Source organism: Siphateles boraxobius, unplaced genomic scaffold, assembly GCF_051911475.1.
Source record: "Siphateles boraxobius isolate OS27281-9 unplaced genomic scaffold, OSU_SipBor_1 35, whole genome shotgun sequence".
Taxonomy (NCBI): domain Eukaryota; kingdom Metazoa; phylum Chordata; class Actinopteri; order Cypriniformes; family Leuciscidae; genus Siphateles; species Siphateles boraxobius.
In genome coordinates, this window is record NW_027508975.1 from 1,408,693 (window position 1) to 1,434,141 (window position 25,449).

A 25,449-nucleotide genomic window follows, 5' to 3' on the forward strand; every position below is an offset into this window, starting at 1 on the left:
CGCTCCTGCAGGAATTCCAGCACTGCACCCACTGGGCAGTTAACTGGGTCCTGCAGGTGTTCTCCACACCAAGAAGTGAAAAGTTTCCACTTCAAGGCATAAAGCTTCCTCGTGGATGGAGCTCTGGAGTTAAGAATGGTCTCAACAACCTCGGTTGAGAGACCGGAGTCTATGAGCTGGGCCCCCTCAGAGGCCAAGCCCACAGTTTCCACAATTCTGGGCGGGGGTGAAGTATCGTGCCCCCCGCCTGGGAGAGTAGATCCCTCCTGACCGGGAGCTCCAAAGGAGAACCGTCCAGGAGAGAAATCAGGTCCGCAAACCATACTCGGGCCGGCCAGAACGGGGCTACTAGTAGTAGACTGACCCCGTCCCGGCGGACCCTCTCCAGAACTCCTGGTAACAGAGCAATCGGGGGAAAGGCGTACAGACGTGACCTCGGCCACGGCTGCACCATAGCATCCAACCCCAGGGGGGCTGGAAGAGTGATGGAGAACCACCGATGACAATGAGTGGTCTCCTTGGAAGCGAATAGGTCCACCTCGGCGCGACCGAAACTCAACCAAAGGAGCTCCACCACCTCGGGGTGGAGTCTCCATTCCCCTGGCCTCGGCCCCTGCCTCGACAGGGAGTCTGCTACCACATTCAAATACCCAGGGAGATACATTGCTCTCAGAGATAGTAGCTTCCCTTGGGACCACAGGAGGATCTGACGGGCCAACTTGTAAAGCCGGCGAGACCGCAGGCCCCCCTGATGATTTATATAAGAGACCACCGACGTGTTGTCTGATTGAACTAACACATGATGGCCTCTCAGGTCTGTTAGGAAGTGTTTCAGAGCCTGAAACACAGCCAACATCTCTAGACAATTTATGTGCCACGAAAGATGATGATCCTGCCACAGACCTTGGGCTGGGCGACCACTCATGACCGCCCCCCACCCTGTGAGGGAAGCATCCGTCGTTAGCGTTATGCGACGACAAAGAGCCCCCAGCACAGGACCTTTGGATAGGAACCAAGTTTCTCTCCACATGACCAGAGCACGAAGGCAGCGCCGCGTGACTTTGAACGTGCGGAGCGGATTTCCCCTCGGGGAGAATCCCTTGGTCCTGAGCCACCACTGTAGCGGTCTCATGTACAACAGGCCGCAAGGTATAACGTTGGACGCTGCTGCCATCAGACCCAACAGTCTCTGAAACTGCTTGACAGTGAGTAGCTGGCCTAGCTTCACTTGTTTCACAGCTGAGAGAATCGAAGCGATGCGGGTCGGAGAGAGTCGCGCCCGCATCGATACCGAATCCCAAACGACACCCAGAAAAGTGGTCTTCTGGGAAGGAGATAATACACTTTTCTTTGCGTTCAGCCTCAACCCCAACTTTCTGATATGAGCTAGGACGACATCTCGATGCCGAACCGCCATCTGCTCGGTCTGGGCTAAAATCAACCAATCGTCGATGTAATTGAGAATACGAATGCCCTGAAGCCTCAGAGGCACTAGTGCTGCATCCATGCATTTCGTGAAAGTGCGGGGAGATAAAGCTAGGCCAAACGGAAGAACCCTGTACTGGTACGCCTCGCCCCCGAAGGCGAACCTCAGGAACTTCCTGTGTTGTGGAAGGATGGACACATGGAAGTATGCGTCCTTCAGATCTATCGTGACAAACCAGTCCTCGGACCTGATTTGAGACACGATCTGCTTGATAGTGAGCATCTTGAATTTTAGCTTCCCTACCGAGCGATTCAATATGCGCAGGTCTAAAATTGGACGCAACCCCCCATCCTTCTTTGGAACGATGAAATATCGGCTGTAATAACCTGACTCCAAACTGGGAGGAGGAACCCGTTCTATAGCCTCTTTTTGAAGGAGCGTTTTCACCTCTTGTTCCAATACCAGAGCCTGCTCGGGGCCCACCACTGTGTGCAGAACCCCTCTGAATTTTGGTGGACGACACCTGAACTGGATAGCATAACCCTTTTCTACTGTCTGCAGGACCCAATGAGATATTTTTGGAAGGCTTTTCCACTCTGCCAGAAATTCTACTAAGGGTACCAGCCTCTCGAGACTGGCCTCTGGTGTAACTTGAGCAGCAGACGCAGCGCCCTGTAACGGCGCACCGGCAGGGAACAACTGGTCTGACCGCTCTGAGACCCTCCTCAGAGGGAGCGAGCGTCCCTCGGGAAAGCGCTCGCTGGGATCGTCTGTGCCCCGGCATAAAGGCGGGGTTGGCAGAACGAGCCCCTGAGGGCACCGAGGAGGAATGGGCACCGTAAAAAGAGGTGAACACCTTTCCGCCTCGGTGGGGACCACCCTCAGCATCCTGAACGGCTTGGCGTCAGGACTTCTTCTTAGCCGAAGCCTTCTTAGCCAATATAACTGTCCTCAGATCAGTTCTACTGGGAGAAGGCTTCGGCTGAGAGTGTCGCGGCTGAGCCCACTGTCCAGCAGGGGGAGCACGAGACGCGACACTCTGCCTCTGCTGCGCTCTATGTGATGAGCTCGAAGACGGCCGGGGCTGCTCCCGCCCAGCAGCCCCAGGGACATGAACTTTAAGGGGAAGAAACTTTTTAAAAGCTGCAGTTTGTTTCTTTTCTTCTTGGAATTTATCGATAACTGAATTCACAGCATCACCAAACAACCCCATGGGAGAAAGAGGAGCATCTAAAAGAAAAGCTTTTTCTCTCTCTTTAATATTAGTCTGATTTAACCACAAATGTCTTTCTGCGGCCACCAGAGCTGCCATAGAACGACCCATTAATTTGGCCGATTCTCTGGTGGCACGCAGGGATAAATCAGCAGCCTGACGCAGTTCACGAACTACGTCAGTACTGACCTCCTCACTCTCACTCATGTCCCTTAGCAGATCAGCCTGGTATGCCTGCAAGATTGACATAGTATGCAGACATGACGCAGCCTGACCTGCTGCCGAATATGCTTTACCCACTAAAGCCGAAGTGTTTCTTAAAGGCTTGGTGGGTAATGCCGGTGCCTTAAAAGATGATGCTGCTTCGGGGGAGAGATGGCTCGCAAGCGTCTCTTCCACACGAGGCAAAGCCCCATAACCATGAGCCTTGGCTCCCATAATATTAGCGTATGTTGAAGTCTGGGGACTAAACACTCTATATGACACCGGTTTTCTCCATGATTTCGACACCTCGGTGTGGAGATCATGGAAAAACGGCAGGCACCGGCGTGGAGGCTGCACACGTGACGGCAAAAATCTCTCATCCAACTTTGATTTAGAAACAGACTCCTGTCTAGTCACTGGCCATTCAATATTAAGTTTTTCAACAGCTCTTGTTAACACCTCCATAAGCTCATCACTCTCAGGAGTGTGGGGTGGCGAATCCTCCACATCTCCCTCAACACTAACAACATCAAGTTCCTCAGAACTGGATAGCTGCAGCATTGGTGCCTCAGCCCGAGCGGAAGAAACCGCAGCGCGTGCTTCCGAACCCGGGACTGAGGCACTGGATCTCACAGGTGAAGGGAGAGATAAGGCAGAGCCCGTCTCAAACCCCGCTGTGAGATCCATCTGCGATCCCCACGATAAGCGCCGCCGCTCTGCCTCGGCAGAAGCGGGACCCGAACCGCGGGGAGCGCGCACCGAACCGCTCTCCTCAAAGAGCGACCGGCGGGAGCGGAGCGTCCTTAACGGCAAACGCTCGCAATGCTCACAGTCTGCTCCCTCGAGAGCAAACTGGGCATGCTGAACTCCCAAACAAACAACACAAAGATCATGTGTATCCCCGCTCGTTAAATAACGCGAGCAGGGAGGAACACACTTTCTAAACTGCTGTTCGTCCGCCATAATCTCTCAATATATATATATATAGGGATAAATTGTTTGTGTGGTGCAGGGTATGTAAGACAGACAATATCACACAGGGACAGATTCACATGTAGCGCGACTGAAAGCACAGAAGCTAATGCGCTTGTGTTTTTGGGGTGCTTTATAGTTTCCTGGTCGATGACGTCACCCGCCTATGACGTTTCATCTCTCCATTGGGCTGATTCCATACGTGCTTCATGACGCACAACGCAGGGGCGTTCCCGCAGCGTTTGACGCAGCTCGAAGTTCCCTTGAAAGGGAATGAGTGTTTTGAATTGAGAGATTGAGCTTGTAATTTAATTGTTTAGGGTGTGTGTAAGAGACAGTTTGTAGGCTACATGACACAACAAATGCTTTTACAGAGTCATTAAAAATTGTTTATTAAAAAAAGTAATTATAAAATTATTTGCATGACAAAACTTTTCATTCCTCTAGGTGTCTTTCTGTAGATGTTAAAAGTTTTTACAGGATATACGATTAGGTCTGTAAAACATAATTATGTAGATGGCACTGACTTCATCGGTCGAATTATTCAATTTTCAGCTTGTGATCAAGACAGATGGCTTACAACAGCCTTTAATCAATATCCTTCATTCATAATAGAACGTCTTTGAAGAATATGTGATAATAGTTTTACGGTTGATTGTCTTTGCCTGAATAAATGACCAGTGCGGTTCTTTACCTTCAGACAACAAGTCAAGCCTCATTGGCTGGCTGTGCTGGATATGAAAATGAATTAAATTCTGTGAATAATCCCTCAGTGTTTGAACACAATTTGGGAGTTCAAATAGTGGGACTGAGAAGTCATTTTGAAGTTATATATTCTGTAAGTCTCCACTCTCACATTTAATTTGCAATCATTAGAGTGTGTGTGTGTGTGTGTGTGTGTGTGTGTGTGTGTGTGTGTGTGTGTGTGTGTGTGTGTGTGTGTGTGTGTGTGTGTGTGTGTGTGTGTGTGCGCGCACCTACTTAACTATATTTTAGGGACACATTTGTACCCAGAAGTGACAAAAATCTAAAAAAAAAACTCCCCTTTAGGGATGTCCTCATTTGTAAATCTGGTATAAAACAAAGTTATTAAATGTTTTTTAAAAATGCAGAAAGTTTTGTGTGACGGGTAGGTTTGGGGTCGGGCTAGTGTAAGGGGAGAGAATATACAGTTTGTACAGTATAAAACTGTTACGGCTATGGAATGTCCCCATTTAGATAGCTTAGTGTACACACACACACATAAATGTAAATGTATATATATATATGTGTGTGTGTAAGTCTATATGTGTTGTTATGATTACTATTGTTATTAAAAAAAAATCCCCCCCCCCAATCTATTTAATTATTAGCCTTTTTGTCATTCAAATTCCACTTCAGCTTCTTGTGGGACGTGGTCGATTAAATTCAAATTACAACTCATGAATGGTTTTTCCCAACCCTGGTAACCTCTGATCCAAGGTCAGTCCCATTGTTTAGTGACCTCGGATGGCTAAAAGCCAGAAAGCATGTACCCAGGGCGTCCTCGATCCTGTGACCACACAAAACAAGATCTACAACACGTGTTTTGAGACAGTGGAAGCGGACCAGGGTGTGTACGTGCTGTGTGACCTGAATTACACTTAACGCTCCGATTGATTAAATCCTGGAAGCTGATGAAACTCCTCTGCGGAACGGAAGGTGCTCTTTCAATCACCCCATGAATTTCGTCATGCTTTGTGTATCGAGCCTCAGCCACAAGAGACGCACATGGATAGAATTACTAAAAAGTTCAGAACCGAGTTCACTCCGATCACCCCGACAGGTTTGATTCCTTCATTAAAAGCACTCAAGTGAATTATAAGCAATTACAGTCATGGAAGCGCATTTGGAAGCATGTGGCCCATCTCATGTTTTGGCACTCGCTGTAAACAACGGCTGGTCTTTGTTGGAGAGTTCTTGAACTCGCAGCCTTCTTTCTCGGTTCCTGAAACAGTGTCTAAATTAGGTTGAGGATATGATACTAAACTGTACGGGTTTGATCTTCATTTCACCTTAATTAAAGCGTGGCTTTTGGCTCTTTGATAAGAGGATGAGAACGCTGTGACTCCCCTCGTTTCCCTGCAGATCTCAACCAGACCTGGATTACAATTAGACAGTAATATGGCAGGAGTTTCAGATCAAGGGGCAAGTGATAATAATGATAATGGCTGCAGAAATACAAGACAACTGGTGTAGACATTATCAACTGAAGAAATCTCAAACAATGAGGAATTGGCATAGCAGATTCACATGCATGACCATCTCATGACAGTCATGGTCAAAAACTGAATTTTAACATGCTTTAACCAAACGTCTTTGACTTTTGATTAATACATTTATATTATGACAACTCTCCGAAGAATTTAGCATGGTAATGGATATGACAATAGCTGTTTCCATCCACCTATGTTGATGCACGTTTTTAGATATCTCATATAAAAAAAGCTGGATGGGAACGACAAGATGCACATAAATTCTAAAAACGCACATAAAAATTTGGATAGATTTTTTATCCGAAACGAAAACATAAACTACGATGGAATCACGTTTACCAAATAATTTCCTCAATGTGCATAAAAAAAGACACGTGACTTTGCGATGCAACGGCATAACTGGACCAACCAGCGGATTGATCTCATCGCACAGCATCTGAAATGCTGTTTAGTACATTAGTCTTTAGAACACTGTTTTAAGGAATTTAGGCACCACTATGTATAGAAATTAGTATAGTATTGAAATATTCTATTCTATTCTAACACAGGTCATGTGAAGTGCTGCAAAACCCAAATGTTTTCACAGTTTGCATTACTTTGAAATAATGAAAACAGAAACATGCATTACTTGTCACATGATAAGACTTCTACTGCAGCATTAAGCAGAAAACAAGAGCAGAATCTGATGTGCAGCGAACCGATGGCTTCCTCCTTGCATCATTTCCGAGGAGCTCACATTATTATTGTGCTGCGAATCCTTGTTTTTTCAGTAAATGAGGAGAATTGTGAATGCACATTTATTTCTGTATAATTAACAGTCTGGTGTATAATAATGTGCAAATGTATTGCTGTGTGCTTGGACTAATAATACACACTTCAGCCAGCATCACTTGTGATAACAGTGTCGTCTAATTGAGTTAAGCTTTTAAACAAGTAACAGTAAAGGAAGGTTTGTCAGTCCATTTTACAACAGACCACTAATGACTTACAATTATAAACTGATTGCAGAAGCCTTGTGAGAAGCACATATATTTGGGAAAAAAATAGTTTTGATAACTAATTTGTATTATTATTATTATTAATAAGTAAAATTGCTGAAAATAAACAAATCATGTCTCTAAATTTGTTCAGACGAGTCAAATGTTATGCAGATCAAATGTCTGTCATCCAATTTCATTCCAGATTAGACTATCTAGACCATATATATATATATATATATATATATATATATATATATATATATATATATATATATATATATATATATATATATAATTTTAAGCACAGAGAGGAAGGGAATGTGATGTATTGGGTTTTAAAAGATAAAATGCTCTGGGCAAATGTCTTTGAATGGATCTATATTGCATCATGGCAGTGCACATATGATTAACTGTATGAAACCCACCATATGGTTTCCTATGTAGGTCAACAAACACTCAGGTGGCTCTTTTGAAGTGTGTGTCTGCTCTCCAGCCGATGAACCATTACATGCTTTTTTCTCTTAGAGAGCGAGACCGTATGAAGTATGTCCTCTCCACAAATATGTGCACACACTCAGTGGAATGCAGAGTTCACTATGAATGTAGAAAGAAGTGACAGGTTTACAGGAAAACTGCACCGTTACATTATCATCATCACCTTCACAGTTCGCTGCTGGCATCTGTTGCTGTCACCATGTTAGTATTAAGATGCCTGGCATTGAGCAAGCCACAATTCAATGACCTGTTTCCTACAGTATGTAGCTCAGGGGATTATGCTGACCGTTAGTGACCACAGGTCAAAGGTTATCTGAGTTTGGTTAGGTTATCACCATTGCTAAAAAAAATAGAAGACGACTTGCTCAGATGGCTCAATCTCCCAATCTCCATAATCGGCAGGATAGCAGCAATAAAAATGACGATTTTACCGAAAATTAATTACCTATTCTCAATGATTCCAACCCACCCCACACTCACCTGGTTTAAATCACTAGACTCCATTATAACTCGCTTCTACTGGAAAAATAAAACGCCAAGGATAAAACTCACTACACTTCAAAAAAGTAAGGTTCAAGGAGGACTAGAAGCACCAAATTTCCAATATTACTCAATGGCTAACCAACTGCAATACATATACAAATGGATTCGCCCCACCCAATCTGATATTGTATGGCTAGATATAGAACAATCATTATGCAAAGAATTAAATATAGCTGACATACCATTCCTCACCAAATCAATTAAACAACACACATGTTTTAAGGCAGTAACTATAGCCACCACTCTGACAGCCTGGTGGAAATTTCACCAAATCACTAATTCTACATTAGCTCCATCTAACCTCACCCCACTGTGGAACAACCGTGACTTTATAAGCAATAAAAAAACATTGAACTTTCACACATGGGCGGAAAAGGGTATCACCCACATTAAGCATATTTTCAAATCTAACACATTTAGACCATTTCCGGAACTGGCCCAGGAGTATGGCATCGGGAACAACGAATTTTTAAAATACCTACAACTCAAATCTTCTGTTCTGACAAAAATAAACATCAGAGACACAAATTTAGAACTTCCACCGGCAATATCAGACTTGGTCAACATTTCCTCTCCAAAGAAACTTCTCTCTAAAATATACAAAATGATCTCAAATCAACTTCAGACCATATACTTACCAACAATAAAATGGGAAAACGATCTATCAATAGCCCCTGATGCCAACTTCTGGACCCAAATCTGTAAAAACATCTATCACATGTCCAAAAATTCGAATCTTCAGTTAATACAATACAAAATACTTCACAGAACGCATTACACGGGCAATAGATTAGCTAAAATGGGATTCACATCAGAAATTTGCACACATTGCAATCAAAATTCTACAGATACATACATTCATGCAACCTGGCACTGCACTCCAATCAAACACTTTTGGGAAGAGGTCACACAGGCACTATCAACTATAGTTGGCTGCCACATCCCAATGTCGCCTTCCCTTTGCTTGCTGGGGGACCTCACGATAATCACTGATAAAACTATAAACTCTAAAATACTCCTCACAGCTCTAGCCATCGCCAAGAAAACTATCCTCATGAACTGGAAAACCAGAAATAAATTACACATTAACATCTGGAAAAATCTTATAACAGACTTCATGGCAATGGAACTCGCATCTCCCCTTCATAATAACACATCTGAAACTGATCCCTGCCGTCCAACACTTTCTGACCTCTTACAGCTATGAATCCTTTCTCTGTTTTCAACTCTGACTTCTCTCACCTTCTTACTCAACCCACGAATATTCATATTAGTTGTTTAAACTTGTTTCTGTCATCATTGTTATTGCTATCTTTACTGTTACTGTTATGATTACTAATTTCACTTTTTTTTTTTTTTTTTTTTTTTTCATTGTTGTAACTACTGTTGTTGCTGTCTTTTGCTCTTACCGTTATGATCACCACTGCCATCATCATTGTCATTTATTATTATTATTAATATTATTATTATTATTATTATTATCATCATCAATATTGCCATTGTCAATGCTGTTTTAGAATTAGATATCATTGTCATCACTAGTGCAATAACTTCCCCCTTATCTCTTCATGGGTTTTTAATGCACCACAACATAGAATAAAAAAAAAAAAATAAATAAAAAAAAAAAGAAGGATTAAGGATATATGGAAAAACCTCACAAACACCAAGGCAGGCTAGACAGGCGAGAAGTGGTTTCAACGGGACAGCATCTCTGTCCCAATTTGAGACACTCTCGCACTGTACTCCCTATTTTAATGCACCTTAGACATTGCACATAACACACATAACACAAAAAAAAAATTTTAAAAATTAAAAAAAAAATAGGAAAAGATATGGACTGATGAGATGAGGGGGAAGGTTATCTTATATTATCTTATATTATATTATCTTATTATGTAGTATTTTATGCAGGATTGACAATGGCAATTATTACATAGGAGGAAGGATGGAAGTAAAAAATCTACCAACACAATATTGGCAATATGGTGGTAGTGGGAAGTGGGATGGTGATGGTAATAACAATGGTAATACATAATAAACGGTTACTTTGTTTACGCATACACACACATATACACATAACCACACTCACACCCGCACACATACACACTTAAACACTTAAATCACTCTTGTCACTGCTGGAAGTATGGATTTACAAGATTGCTCACTACTGCACTATGTTGGTTTGTTTGTATGTATGCCTGATTGTTAAAAAAAAAAAAAAAAAAAAAAAAAAAAGGTTATCTGAGTTTGTCCTTTAACTGTGTTTTTAATCCACTATAATGTTTACAGATTAACCCCATTCACTTCCATTGTTAGTGCCTAACTGTAACTCAGTGACATCAGAAAAATGTTATGGCAATATTTTTTTTGTGGTAATCAACATTATGTTGAAAGTGCACTTGTACTGAGCCCAGAATATCATAGTTGACCACATATACATTGAGCCTGAATTACCTAGTATTTAAGATTTTATTTTATTTTATGGATTTATTGAATAAAGTTGTTTTGAATAAAGTTTGGCTTTTATTAAAAAAGTTCTTCTCCAAACCTGTCTATGCATGTAACTTCTCTATTAAGGACTTATCAAATTAACATGTTAAACTTATTAAATATTAAATGAAGATGAATTTGAATGCATATCACTATGTCCATTCTGTCATTAAGCATGCAACAGATGCAAACAGTCAATTTATTCAGTGTTCGGTTAAATTACGTAAGGGTGTTATCACAGATTGTGTTGGTATGGCATATTGTAGGTGTTAATGAGACATTGTGATTTTTCTAAACCTGGAAAACAAAGGAAATAAAGTGTCCGGCACGCACACACACATCAATAATCACGGGCTTAACAATTCCCTATACAGCGACACGAGTCTATTCTCAGCCACATTCTTCTTTCTTATCGTGTTGTCATTATATCCAATCAAATACACAAGACAGAAATGAAATGAGCAGTGGCTCTTGTGTAGAGTAATGGATCCAGAATGTTTCAATCCTGAGAAAGATGGAAACACACAGGCTAGATTGAATGGCCCTGAACCTTTTCGTTTGGAGTCACTGACATCTTTCTTACAAATTCAAATATGAAAAGCCTCCTCGACCCATTCACAATCGCTATTCAAATACCTCTTTAGAAATCAATTTGTCTCACTGTTCTGTGTCTCGTTTGTGATTGTTAATTAAGGAAACTTGTTGCAATTGCGTTGTCGAATTAGACCTCGTCAGCCTTCTGTGCTTGTAATTGTTGCTCTTGATGCTTTATGCTGGTGTAGTAGCCCTTGATTACCTCTTGCATATGCATTTCATCGTGAATTACTTTCACAGCACAAGCAGCTTTTGATCAGGCCAGCGTAAGTGGCGTCTCATCCTCTGTGGACATTTGCATTCTAATTCCATATTGACTTGATTTTCAAGGTAATTAGAGACACATAGCAGAGCGTACTGGCAGATTCATTCTTTCACTTTTCTTTTCATTGACATTTCCTTTATTCCGGCGAGGTCTCTGTGTCGCAGTAAGTGACGGGCCGTGACGGGCCGTACAGGAAAATTGCGCAAAAGCAAACTGATTCCACTCGCCCCCCTGAAATGATAACATTTGCCTTCCATCAAATTATCTTGTAAATGAGAAGAAAATGGCACGCTTGTCTTCAATTACGGGAAATGATAGTGGACTGCGTGAAAACAAGTACCGTAAGCCTTTCATGGTATGCAAACGCTGCTAATTTGCTGGTAATGACTCCTCTTTAAGCCGAAACTGCATGCAGACCATGGAAACTGCACAGTTATGGAAATGACACCGGTGTGCCTATTTTTCCTGGTCCTTTTTTGTGATGTGCATTGTGAGCCTCATTGTCTGCACTGCTTTAAGTCTCAGTACTGTGTCTGATTTGATTGGGTGATCGACATGGTAACCTGGTGACGAAATGTCTCATTGCAATTGTGTTGAAATCAAGGGGTCAAAGTGTATCTGGATAGTCCCTTCTGGTGGACAAAAAGCCTCTTTCTCCATTGATGGACATTCAATATTTGGGTTGTGTTCTGACAAATTAAATTATGAAGCAAGCAACATTAAAATTTTAAATGGAATGTAATGAGGTAAAATGGTAAAATATTAAAGTTTTACTGAATGTCCTTGTATTTTGATGGTTTAATCAAACTTGTAGGGTCATTAAAAACAAATTTCCACTCTAGACGTCACTTTTTAATGTAGATAAAACATTAAACCAACACAGGGGGGAGCACTGGGATATTTGGACAATTACGTACATTTGACATCTAGAAGTAATGTTACTTCCTTTTATTTGAACTTTTCCATTGACCTTTTCTAATTCTTAATTATTTTTTGACAGGTTATTATATTTGGTTGAAGGAGGTCATTTTCCTCACAGCAGTATCCAGGGTTTATTTCCACAAAGATTTGAACAGATGTGTGATGAAATGGAATATCCTGGAAATTATTGGGAAATTAATCTGGTCTTTTTCTAAAGAAAAGAGAATTAAGTGGCTCCCGGGATAGGAAACGGTCTTATTGGACTTGAAACTCAGTGGTAAGTTGATTGATGCTGTGGCCATTTCATGTTCATCTTTGTTTAAATAGTTAATGAATTGCAGGTGATGTGTGTATTTAGTTTGGAATTTATATAATTTTAATAATCAATTTTGAAAAATTATATTTTAGAATATTAGCCAAAAGTTTATATGCTTCTAAGAGAATTTCTATGCTTAGATATCGGTTTTCTCCTGGATAATGGTACATTACTGGCATTGGAGGTGTGTGTGCGTACGTGCGCGTGTGTGTTTAGCAGCGGTTTGCATGAGCCTGGAGGCTCATATCTCTTAAACCTCATGATTCACTCAGTGGTCTTCAAGGCGACTTGTCATTTTGTGTTCAAACATGCCTTGAAGAAACCTCTTTAGGAAGCAGGTGCCCTGCGCTCTGAACCATAAAACTTCAGACTAATGCTTTTACCAGCCAATGGGGTCTGTGTGTCACTGTCATCTATGTGAATCACTCAATCACTTTTTCCGATTGTTTGGTCTTTGAATTGAGTTGTTGTTAGTCTTAGATGGCTTAGGCTATGACAGAAATTGTCATGTTCACAACATGATATGTGTTGTAAATATAGGATGAAATAGTATTAACATCTGGAAGAATGCAGGGCAACCACCCATAATAGCATTACAATAATCTAGCCTTGATGAACGCATGAAATAATTGTTCTGCATTTTTAATTGAGAGCATATGCCGTAATTTAGATATATTTTTAAGATGAAAAAATGCGGTTTTACAGATACTAGACACGTGACTTTCAAATGAAAGATTGGTATCAAAGAGCACATCCAGGTTCCTAATTAATGACAAGGACTTGACAGAGCAGCCATCAAGTGTTCGACAGTATTCTAGGTTATTACGTGAGGAGGTTTTTTGTCCAATTATTAGAATCTCTGTTTTTTCAGAATTAAGTACTATGAAATTACTAGTCATCCAGTTTTTATATCAGCTATGCACTCTGTTAATTTTGTGGATTGGTAAGTTTCATCAGGGCGTAAAGAAATATAGAGCTGAGTATCGTCAGCATAACAGTAAAAACTAATGCCATGTTTCCTAATAATATTCCCTAAAGGTAGCATGTACAGAGTGAATAGCAACGGTCCTAGTACTGAGCCTTGTGGTACACCATACTGAACTTTTGACCGATAAGACATCTTTGCATTTACTGCTACAAACTGATAATGGTCCGACAAGTATGATTTAAACCATGCTAGTGCAATTCCACTAATGCCAACATAATTTTCGAGTCTATTTAAAAGAATCTGTTTAGCTGAGTTATTCCTGTTGTTGTGAGTGAGGGAGTATAGCAGTGTGAGTCAGAGCTCTCTCTCTCCTCATTCAGTGGGATGTTGCCACTCTAAACTGGTTGGTATGCCAGGGTGTAAGAACTAATGGCCACATCTGTCAGGAGCAGGGAAACAGGTCCAGGATTTACCTGACAGCTCCAAAACTGAGCACAAGCCAAACAAACAGCTTTTTTCCATCTGTCACATCACCTCTGACTGTGTGCCGTGGGCAAGGTTCAACTAGTGGACAACACCTTTTTACACTGGGGACCGGAGGAGAGGTGGAGATGGAGGGATGCCAGACTGCTCTTCCCACAGGTGCCGGGGCAGCAGAATGGTGGATGAACAGAGCTCCTGTCTTATCCTATCTGCCTACGTGGGGAGTAAAATATGACATCCACATCTATACGGGAGATGAATGCTTGGAGTCAGCATTTTGGGGATTTTTTTTCACTCTCTAACAGGACTGATAGGTGTGAGGCTGGTTCAGGCCTGTTGACAGAACCAACGCTTGTTCAAATTGCCCAGTGCTGAATTTTCTATATGTTGTTGTCATGCCATATCTTAGTGAACTGCCCAGAAAGCCCTCTGTGAAGGTTGGCTGCGATTGGGTAATGACTTGGATTCGAAAATTGGGTTGGTATAGGCTTAAGGTTTGGGTTTGGTTTAGATTGAATTGCTTGTAATTATTCATTCTGTATTTTTTTATTTATTTTGAAACTATTTTCACTCAGCAATTGCTAATAAATTTCACAAATAATTACAAAGAAACAGTAAGTAAAGATCCATTCACTTTAACGATAACTATAAAGTTCAAATTCTATTTTTTTCCAGCTGATGAACGATACAATTTTGACAGCCAATTGTAATCCACCCAACTTTAAAGAGCTCGAGCATTTAAAGGTGTAGACGACAAAACTGCAGTGCACTTATAATAATTTGAACGTTATCATGCGTTGGTGTAGGCGCCAAAATAATTGTCACCATACTTATTTTTATAGTTCTCGATGTTGGTGTGAACGGGTCTTCACACATTGCATTACATGTGAAATTTTAAAGTAGAAATAATGAAATGGTATTTACTATAAAACATACTCCAATAATCTTTTTTTATATGTACAACTTCGAAAAATCATGTTTATGGTGTATATTAAGCACATGGAACGTGTAACTTTGTCAGGATCAAATAAAGTGTTGCCGAATATTGGTTGATTAGTTAAAGCATGTTAAGCTATCAGGCTAATCTTTATGGCATTCTGAAATATCAGGCTAAAGCATTTATGCATTTTGACATTTATGCATCATGCTTTCACAAGCTTTTCTCACCTGCATCTGTCTTGGTGCTATAGGCTTATCTCGAAGACGTTGTTGACGTTGCTGAAATTATATTTTTTTCCCCCGTAAAATATTATATTTTTAATAGTTTATCTTTAGGCTTCAGATGAACTGCCTTGAAAATGCATGGGTTCATGTCAAGTGTTTATGAGTGTCAAGTGTATAATATACAGCTATTATGGCAACATATTATATAAAAAAAATATTTGAAGTTGGGAAGTAATGAAAATATGAGCAGATGTTCTCTTCTATATTGTGACGTTCATCTGATTGAAATTGATTATCGAAAAAAATGCAGGAACTTGGTTCAATCCATTCGTTTTTGAATGGAGGCAGATCTGAATGCAAGTTTGCAGTCAGTAAGAATACAAAGTTTATGAGGACAAAATGATTCGAGAAGTCTGGCGTACGTCATTAAAAATGATTTAAAAAACATGCATAGGTGAATCATTCACAGAAAGATCAATAACATGCATTTACAAAATGAGTTTTTATTGCATACCGACTTTGAGCATTTTTAAAGAAACACAAAATAACACAAAAAGGCTATAGTAATTAATTACATAATGCTTGCATGAATAAACAAACAATCAAACAAATAAATACAATTATTAGGATTTTTTCCTTTCTTTCAGGTCAGTTGAAGTAAAAATCTGAACTACTGTTCTGCTAAAAAGTCTTTGTTGTTGAGCTCTGCTTTGTGTTTTCTTTTAGACTGATCTACGAAATCTGAATAGTGAGAGTTCATTTTTAGAGTATGGATCACATATAACATCTCTTCAGAGGCTGGGTGCAATTTCCTGAAGGACCCTCACTGCCTCCCATTCTTGAGGTTTGAAATGCCTCTTGAAACTTCAATATATAGAGTGAAGACCTTGGGTCATAGCACTTCAAGTTTTGCACAATGTGACGTAGTAATTATCATATGCCGAGTATGATAAAGCGGTCCTCCATGAATTTGTAATGGAGCCACATGTTGTTGAACAGCGCCTCAATTAGAGTGCAGCTGTACAGAAAGTGACGGGAGGATTGTGACTGTTCACCCATGAGCACAATCTCTAGATTATTCATGGTGCTCATACATCATCACACAGATTTGTGCCATGGAAATCCACCAGTGCAGTTTCGGACTGGACTTTGGTTTGCAAGGCTTTCCTGAAAGTTCATTTGGGAGTAGTAGAGCATCAAAGCAAATTGCATGCATGACAACTTGAAAAGTGACATTCATGCCTACAGTACATATATAATATTGTGTAAAATACATTTCATTTTCAGATGTTTGATTTTATGATTTTATTGCATGCATAAAACAGCTGTAATGCAATTCAATCGGTAGAACTGTATAATCCTTGCAAATATTGATGTAAACTTGGATCTACATTCATAAAAATGTAAACGAAGAATCAGTTCACATATTTGTTGCATAACTTCACATAAATTCCCATAACTTGTCGTTCTCTCTCACCTCTAATGCAAACGACATGCTAATGATCTTCCCTCAGGTGAAATTTTACCTGAGTTGAATGAAGTTGCTCATATTTTCATAAACATAATACATCTGATAAACCATATCTATATTTTACACACACACACACACACACACACACACACACACACACACACACACACACACACACACACACACACACACACACACACACACACACACACACACACACACACACACACACATAGACATACTGTAATTAATATTAATTGCATTTATGCATTTTATGACAGGCCCATTAATTCAAGGCGATGCTTTTGTGTTTCTGCATCAAAAAGCCTGTGTTTAGACTTGCATCGTGGAAACTGACCTTTTCTTTGTGCATTATTTGTAGTGCTCCAAGGCGTCAGGGACTGGCTGTTAGCATGTTCTGTTTGCCTCTACTAGTATTGAAGAGTGTTTCAGTCTGTAGATCATACCCTCAAACACCAGTGTTATTGAACTCAAACATGAGGTCAACAGTCCATAGAAGCACTTTATTTCCCTTTATGAGTGCACTTTATTATTCATTAGACAAAAAGAAGCACTGTTGATGGAAATATTCTCACCATTTCTTTTCACATAAAGTGGAAATGATGGCAGCTGTGGTCTTTTTTATGTTATAATGTCTCGTATGCATGTACTGAGGAGATGAAGAGTGGCTCACCTCAATTGAGCGGAACAAAACAGACAGGGTTAAGGACCTGAGGAGCTGGGGGTTTTCATTTCAGCGCTGTTTGAAGAAGCTGTTTTAAATTTGAAATAAATCACTTTACCCAGACTCTTGGGAGACTGAGCATGGAGGGCCAATGAGTGTAAAAACCCTGCCTTGTCAAACTCTTCTAAAATCAAGGTCTGGGACGGTGTATCCTTCTCTTGGGCTTTCTCTGGAAAATACTTGATTCAAAATGCAAGTCAGCGCTGTGATTGTTCGTTTCTGCTTTGTTCCATCAGTTGTTTTTCACACATTTGTTTACTCATTTTTTATTACTTCAGCAAAGCTAAATAAAGATTTCAGCAGATGGGATGTGAGTTTGCTACGAGCACCAAGGTGTTTAGAGATGCGTATAGTTCTGTGCTGACAGAGTCTTTAAAATAAACCATAATTATAGCAGATAGTGGAAATTGATATCGTTGCAACTGGATAGACGCCATTCAAACGGCTGCGTGCTTTGAAGTTAACTTATTTAATGCATCTCTTATTTCCATTTCTTTTGAGATCAGACTGTATCTGGCGGACCCCTGTTGTACTTCTGTGGACCCCTAGGAGTCACGGACCCTCTTTTGAAGATCCGGTTTATTTCCCTGGATCTACCGAAGCTCAAAACTTGTCATTTGTTTGTTTGCGAGTTGATGAATGGCTCACAGCCGCCTCCGTGTTCAGTCTGGGGAGCTAATGCTACACAAGCTGATATGTTAACCTGGTTTCTTCTTCTCTTGAGAGATGCATCCCTAACAAGTCAGCTTTCATGTGTCATATCTATGTGTATCCACTGCCTTTTGGGAGACCGAAGTCACATTTGCCTTGATCTTGGATCAAGGATTGAGATAAATGAAGCTTGGGCACAAAACGTACTGTGGCCATGCTAAGAGGTTAATTAGATGAGAACGTCTCCGCATGCTGTATCATGTTTTCTATTCTGTTCCTCTATCAGAAGATAAATGTGAATATTCCCTGCTTGTTCCTTTGGTGACACAAGATCATTAGAGCAGATATTAGCTGTGCTTTTATCATGGGTGCAGGGCGTTCTGGGACAGACTGCATTGTGTCTCTTTAGGTGTGTGTCTCTGACAGCACATGCCCTACATTCACTGTCTATCTAGTGCAAAATGTGACCTAAACACATGTTTGTTTGTTTGTTAAAAAAATTTGGTGTCATAAGATTTGAAGGGAACAATTTTTCATGTGAATCAGATAATATTTTTTTCCCCCTTGCAATAATAGATTCATTTAATGGACTTTTTTTGAGTTTGAATTTCATCTTTGCAGTTATAGGAGGGAGTGCATAATTTGCAACATAAATATGCCAAATTAAAGGATAAAAGTAGCCTTTTATCAGTAGAGCAACTTGCCAGTATATAAAACTAAATATTGATTTAAAGCAAATTTAATGAGAAACTCCATGGGTTTAGAGTGGAACAGGGTTGCATTGCATCAGAAAACTCTCAAACTTTGACATTAAAACAAAATGAAAATGGCATGCATATTCAAAGTACAGGTGTTGAGTTAAAGCGTGATCTCTCCTGTGGCTCACGATGTGCTGACATCAGCGTTCCAGCTGTTTCCAGAGGTGAGAGAGGTGAACATCACGCTGACTTTCAGAGCTTTAGAAGTCAATGGCGTGTTTATTTATTCATTTATTTTTGGCCTTTCACGTTTGTCATGATTAAAAGACTTATGTGTTTACTGCAAATGTACTTTGCGGTCGAAAGAGTCGGAGAGAGAAAAAAGCGTCATGATTTAATATACTAATTATCTCTGTCAGCTAATTAGAATTTAGCATTTTGCTGGTGTAAATAGAGAGCGACGTGAGCACCTCGGCTACTGCAGGGAAGAAGCTGACGTCAAGCTGAGAGCTTCACCATTCACACGCCGGCTTCGGCCTCGGTAATTAATCTCAGTAAGAGTTCAGATGCCATGCTAATGACTGAGAGTGGCTCTGAATGAAAGCAAGCACACAAGACGGCTCCTTTATTTCCCTTATTCCTGAGAGGTCTTTTTATGCATTGAAAACCTTGACTCTAATGGATTTCATACTGTACTCATGCTGTCATGTGCGTGTGTGTGTGTTTTGCAGTGTTGGCTAAGTTACTTTAAAAAAGTAATTAGTTATAGTTACTAGTTACTTCTCACAAAAAGTAACCGAGTTAGTAACTGAGTAACATCATTACAAAAGTAACTAATTACCAGGGAAATTTAACTATTCCGTTACTTTAAAAAAAAGTTTAAATATGTGAAATAACTTGGATACCCCCAATATTAAATATGTTGAATGAATGAAATGGACACTAAATAGAATAAATTATTATTATAAAACATTGTACACTAATCTACACTATTTTAATGTTGCTTCGGGACAATGTGAGAGACACCTATTAACTTAAATATTAAAATATTATCATTACTATAGCAGAACAACAAAACACAAACTTTTTATAGAACTTTTTAATATTTATTGCACAGACCACAACTGGCCTACAAATAAGTCTAAAAATAAATTATGCTTCTTAAGAAATGTAGCCTACCAAAAAAAAAAAAAAAAGTAATAATAAATATACGTACACATACACTCTTTGTAGTGCAAATTAAAATTATAAAACTCACAGACCTTTACAACTGTTAGACATAGTGTATAGCCTAATTGAAATATTTTCTACCTCACAAAAGTAAACAGTTTAACAAAAAGTGTTCTCAATATAACACTGAACAATGTAGGCCCACCAACATAAATAATAATAATACAAAAAAAAAAATTTGTGAGGGTATTTAAGCCAAATTCTAGTCATGTTCGCCGCACGTGTTCACAACCGCTCAAACAAAGATGTTTTCTTTGAACTTCCCTGCAGGCTATTTTTGGAGTTTTATTTTATAACCATGTAAACTAATTAAAACATTTCAGATGATAACAATATGCTACAGAGATTATTCGAATGCTGAAATGTGTAATTTGTTTATAAACAACACATTCGGTCTCTCTCGTGCACTGTTGATCGCGCTCTCGGACACACTCGGTCACAAGCGTTCGTTTTTCACAAAAGAAAGTAACACGAGTAACGAACTCATTTAAATTTCAGTAATTGTAATTGCGTTACTTTATTAAAAAAAAAATTGTTACATGCTCGTTACCACTAAAAGTAGTGGAATTACTGTAACACTGGTGTTTTGTGGGTCTCATGTACTCTTGACTTGTTTTTCATCAACATTTATAATAAGTACAATCAAAGTGCACACATTATTATTTCCTCATGTTGTCGTGGTGCAGCAGGTCAGCAGGGTCATCGTCGTGCTTTAATGTCTCTGACCTCATCGAGTGTGTGCTTTCATAGCTTCAGCAGATGATTTATTCATTACGCAGGGTTTTGTTGATCAGTGACTGTATGTCTGTGAGTGATAAAGCTGATACAGCGTGAATAGAGATTTACGGCATTAACCGAAGGATCCTTGACCTTTTCATGATTGTATATCAGGGCCTTGTCTTCTGAAATGCAAAGCGAAGTCTCTTTCTCAGGAATTTTTGTATTATGTAAATTCATGTCCCAGTTTAATTTGTTGTTTACATGGTTTCTGGGTTAAGGCGATACCGTTCAAAAATGTGGTGTCAGTAAAATTATCTAAGTCTCTTATGCTCACCAAGGCTGCTCAAAATATACAGTAAAAAAGGAAACATTGTGAAACATTATTACAATTTAATATAGCTCATTTCTATTTTAATATATTGTAAATTGTAATTTATTCATTTGATCAAAGCTGAATTTTCAGCATCATTACTCCAGTCTTCAGTGTCACATGATCCTTCAGAAATCATTCTAATATGATGATTTGATGATCAGGAAAAACATTTATGATTATTATCAATGTTGAAAACAGTTGTGCTGCTCAGTATTTTTGTGGAAAACATTATACATTTTTTCAGGGCTCTAAAGTTCAAAATAACTGTGTTTATTTGAAATGAAAGTCTGTGACTGTGTAAAAATCGTTTCTGTGACTTTTAATCAATTTAATGCATCCTTGCTGAATATAAGTATTAAAGGGCACCTATTGAGTTTACAAGATGTAATATTGGTCTCGGGTGTCCCCAGAATGTATTTGTGAAGTTTCAGCACAAAATACCCCACAGTTAATTTATTATAACCATTTGAAAATGTCATTTTTGGGGCCTGTTTTAAAAAGAGCTGTTTTGGTGTGTACCACCTTAAATGTAAATGAGCTGCATATCCCCGCCCAGCCTTTGGATGATGGCGTAACTTGCAAACCTATGGCAAAAAACAGTCGGTAGAAGCAGAATTGCAGAGAGTGAGAGACGAGACGCGCTGTTTTGTAAGGCATTCAGCCGTACATGTTTGAACCGGAATCAGACCCAGATGATGAAGAGACTCCGGCAGAAGAAACACAAATGAGAATGGACCAGGACGTCTCGGAATGGTTATTTGATACATGTATGTACATGTATGTATGAGTTGTAATCGCGTCCCCTTTGCAATTATGGATGTGCAACACACACACAGACACACACAAAGTGTTATAACTTTGGAGCAATTTTTTGAAACTACAAACACAAATACTGTGATAACGTTTGCTACGTACAAACGAAATTACATGTATGTGATGTTTCTGTCTGCACGCCAGTATCCCTCGTTCTACAGCTTCGTGTCGATGTGCTGGCCTTTGTATAAACATAGCAATTTTGATGTCTTGTCTTTACAGAAAACATGCACAGTTTTTAATACAATATCTTTAAAAAATATATTTATAAACATGTGGTTACACACTATACAAACAAGGTTTGAATTATATACACAGACATCCTACGAAGACGACAACAACTTTAGACGCATTTGTTGTTGAATTGGCGGACATCGACTGAAATGACTATTTGCTCAAAAATCATAAAATACACTTACTTCTACTGGAGGTGACGTTGGGTCGCGAACAGTAGGCAACGATCCACACTTGAGGATTAACTTTGAAGCAAGACCTGCTTTGAATTGACCCTCGTTCACAAAACAGTCAGTCAGAAAATGATTCGCGCCAACATAAACGTATTTTGGAAGTTTAAGTGGCGCCTTTCATTCCTAAATAAAATCCATCCACTGCGTTTTCAGTGGCTCTGATGTCGGAAGTAAGTGAAAACTACTATGTACATTATTACATCCCACAACAGAACACTTATGTTTCTTAGGAGACATTTTCGATAAGGCAGCACAAATCGTCAGAACACCGGCTGTCGTTGAAACAATGGAGGATGGTGAACAGATCACCGAGGGCGGGGTCTATGCCAAAACCATAGTGTCAATCAAACCACGTCGGTGGGGCTAGCGCAATTCTACGTCACACTGAGCCGAATCTTAGAACAGCTCGTTCTGAGACAGTGCTTATGATTTATTGACATTGTAAAAAAACCACTGGATTTTTATCATTCTAGGGTGGTTTTGCTCACACACTTCCAACACACATTTATTATGTTCAAACACCATGTAAAATTGAATTTTGCATAATAGGTGCCCTTTAATTAAGACCATTATTCTGCAACTGACCAATCAGAATCAAGTATTGCAGAGAGGTGTGTAATAACCACATACTGAGGTTATATTTTATTCTCAAATTCTCTTATTTTCATTCTTCGAGATCTTTGCACCATGATGCATGGTTGTGGAGTGCATGACACATTTTCTTTCCTGCTTCCACCAATTGCATCTTAATTTTACATTTTCAAGGAGCAATGTTTTGGATGTAAACAATTGAAATTTTTTAATTAGGGACGGAAGCTCCCCTAATCAACCTGAATCAAGAAAAGATTAAAAAGTACAGATTTATTTGTTTGTTCATATAATTCTATTGGGAAACATGTCATGAGCAACTTTCAGTTTTTGTTTTTTTCATTCCCTGTTCCAGGCAGAAGAAGAGAGAATCTTGTTTGTGAGAGCATCAGCCTCCTGTGTCACTGTGATTCAAACAGCACGCTCTTCTTCAGCTGATGCTCGTGGCCCTCAGGTGACCCCTGTGAGGGCCAGTCCCTCTCTCCGTCCCTTTCTCCCCTGTGTACAGACTACCTTTAAACAGAACAACTCCAGCTCGCTTCAAAGTGGCCTTTTTGTCTCTCTAGCATATGACGCTTGTTTTTTGAAGTTTTAAATGTCTTGTCATTTCCGATAGAATGCAAATGCACTGAAGTGCCAGACTAGACATGCATGTGTGGGTGATCCCTTATGTAATATGTCCATCTGGAGAATCAGTCTTAAGGTTTTGATATGTTAAAAGCAAACGATTATTACATTTCATAAAGGCTGAAACAACACTAACTGAACACTACATTTACAGTAAAATTGCAAGATTATAAGTAGTACTGCTATGATGGACAAACTCAAAAGGACTAGTTCAGCTGTAAATTAAAATATTGTCATCATATATACTCAACCCTATGTTGTTTTTCTCCCTTCAAACACAAAAGGAGATTTTAGGCAGGCTTTTGTGAATACTAAACTAAGTTTAGATCTTGGCGTTATAGAAAAAGAGAGATAGAGAGAAGACAGACGCTCTCCGCTGTTCACATACAGTATTAGCAAACACAACATTACATTAACATTAGTGAATGGTTCTCGTTTGTGAACCAGCTCCTAAAAACATGCTTTAGTGGTTTTATTTTTTAGAACCGAAAAAGAATGTTCCCAGAACATTGTGGATGAGTGAATGCAGATGTATTTACAGTATGCTTCATTTATTGCTATAGCCCATTTTCTGCTGAAAGTCCTGAACGTTTAACTTATGTTTAAGTATCTTAAGAGTCTCAAGCTTTTCTTTCAGGGGTCTTAATAGGGGATTAGGGGAATCCTCTGGCCTGAGCACGCATCTGAATTTAATCCACCTTGTAAGATTGGCTTTAATTGTCATAACCTGACAGAACGGAACAGCACAGACTAATGCCCAGCTCTAAATTAGCCTTAGAGAATTAAAATATGTCAACCTGGTGTAGCCGGTCACGAGTATCTGCATCCTTACATATAAACGCTGAATTAAAAAAAATGGACAAAAGGACCTGATTGGTCCGAGAAGGCTCTTCCCACATCAGAATTACAAGCTGATGTTATATGAATACACTGGAGATTGTCATGAAATAAGCAGATAAATGCTGAGGAATACATTACATGTTTTCATTTATTTGAATCCCTTTGTGTTTTTTTTCTTCGCTGCTGAAGAATTAATTGGTATATTTTACTCTGAAGGACTCTCCTTCATTCAAGCCCAGCGTGTGCCAGATATTTAACCCTTTAACCTTCTCTTCTGATTGGAGATCTTCTGTGGCCTATCATAAAAATACCATTCCTGAGTTATCTTCTCTCTAAACGTAGGTACTAAATTAAATGACCAAAATTACTTTGGTTGTACAGCTATGATAATGCACTTCACTGTGATGAAGAAAATGCCATCTTAGATGGAGTGGATGGAAAGAGAGTGAGATAGAGAGCAAGTTAGATTACATGATGAGATGTCTGCAGTCTTATGTTCATACACTTTTTGTAAATTTGAATCTTTAAAAAATAAGTTGTTTTTAACTAGCAACATGCATTCTAATTCTTCAATGCCCTTTGCTCACATGCACATGCCTGTTTTAATGATGTTTTATGTGGTGGGAGACTTTCTGTCGTGAGCTGCTTCTGGTTTAATGCGCTTCAAGCTAGCAATTTCACTTTGATCTGGTGTAATGATGTCATGCTTCATCTAATGAGTCATTTTATGCTGACATATTCGAACTCCACGGTGTCACTTCTAATAAGTTTCATAAACATTTGCTTTGAAATTTTAATTAAATAACTCTGCCATTCTGCAAATATGATATGGACATATATATTTTTTTATAATTCCAAAATCATCTTAAACCTTTGAAGCACCTTAGGCATGTGCAACACCACTTTAATTTAAATGTCTCTACAAGAGATTTGCAAAACCAAGCGTTTTTCCTCCTTCTGTGATCAAATATTAAGTAACAGAGCTGATAATAAAAGAT

At 39.4% G+C, this 25,449-nt stretch overlaps 1 long non-coding RNA gene across 1 annotated transcript in view; it reads left to right on the forward strand.

Annotated features, from left to right (window-relative positions):
- Positions 1-24,608, forward strand: part of LOC143702616 (uncharacterized) — a 57,350-nt gene extending 32,742 nt beyond the window's left edge. Inside the window, exon 3 of the long non-coding RNA XR_013190471.1 lies at positions 23,340-24,608. This is a non-coding gene — a long non-coding RNA (uncharacterized LOC143702616). The remainder of the gene's footprint in view (positions 1-23,339) is intronic.
- The last annotated feature ends 841 nt before the right edge of the window (positions 24,609-25,449 follow it).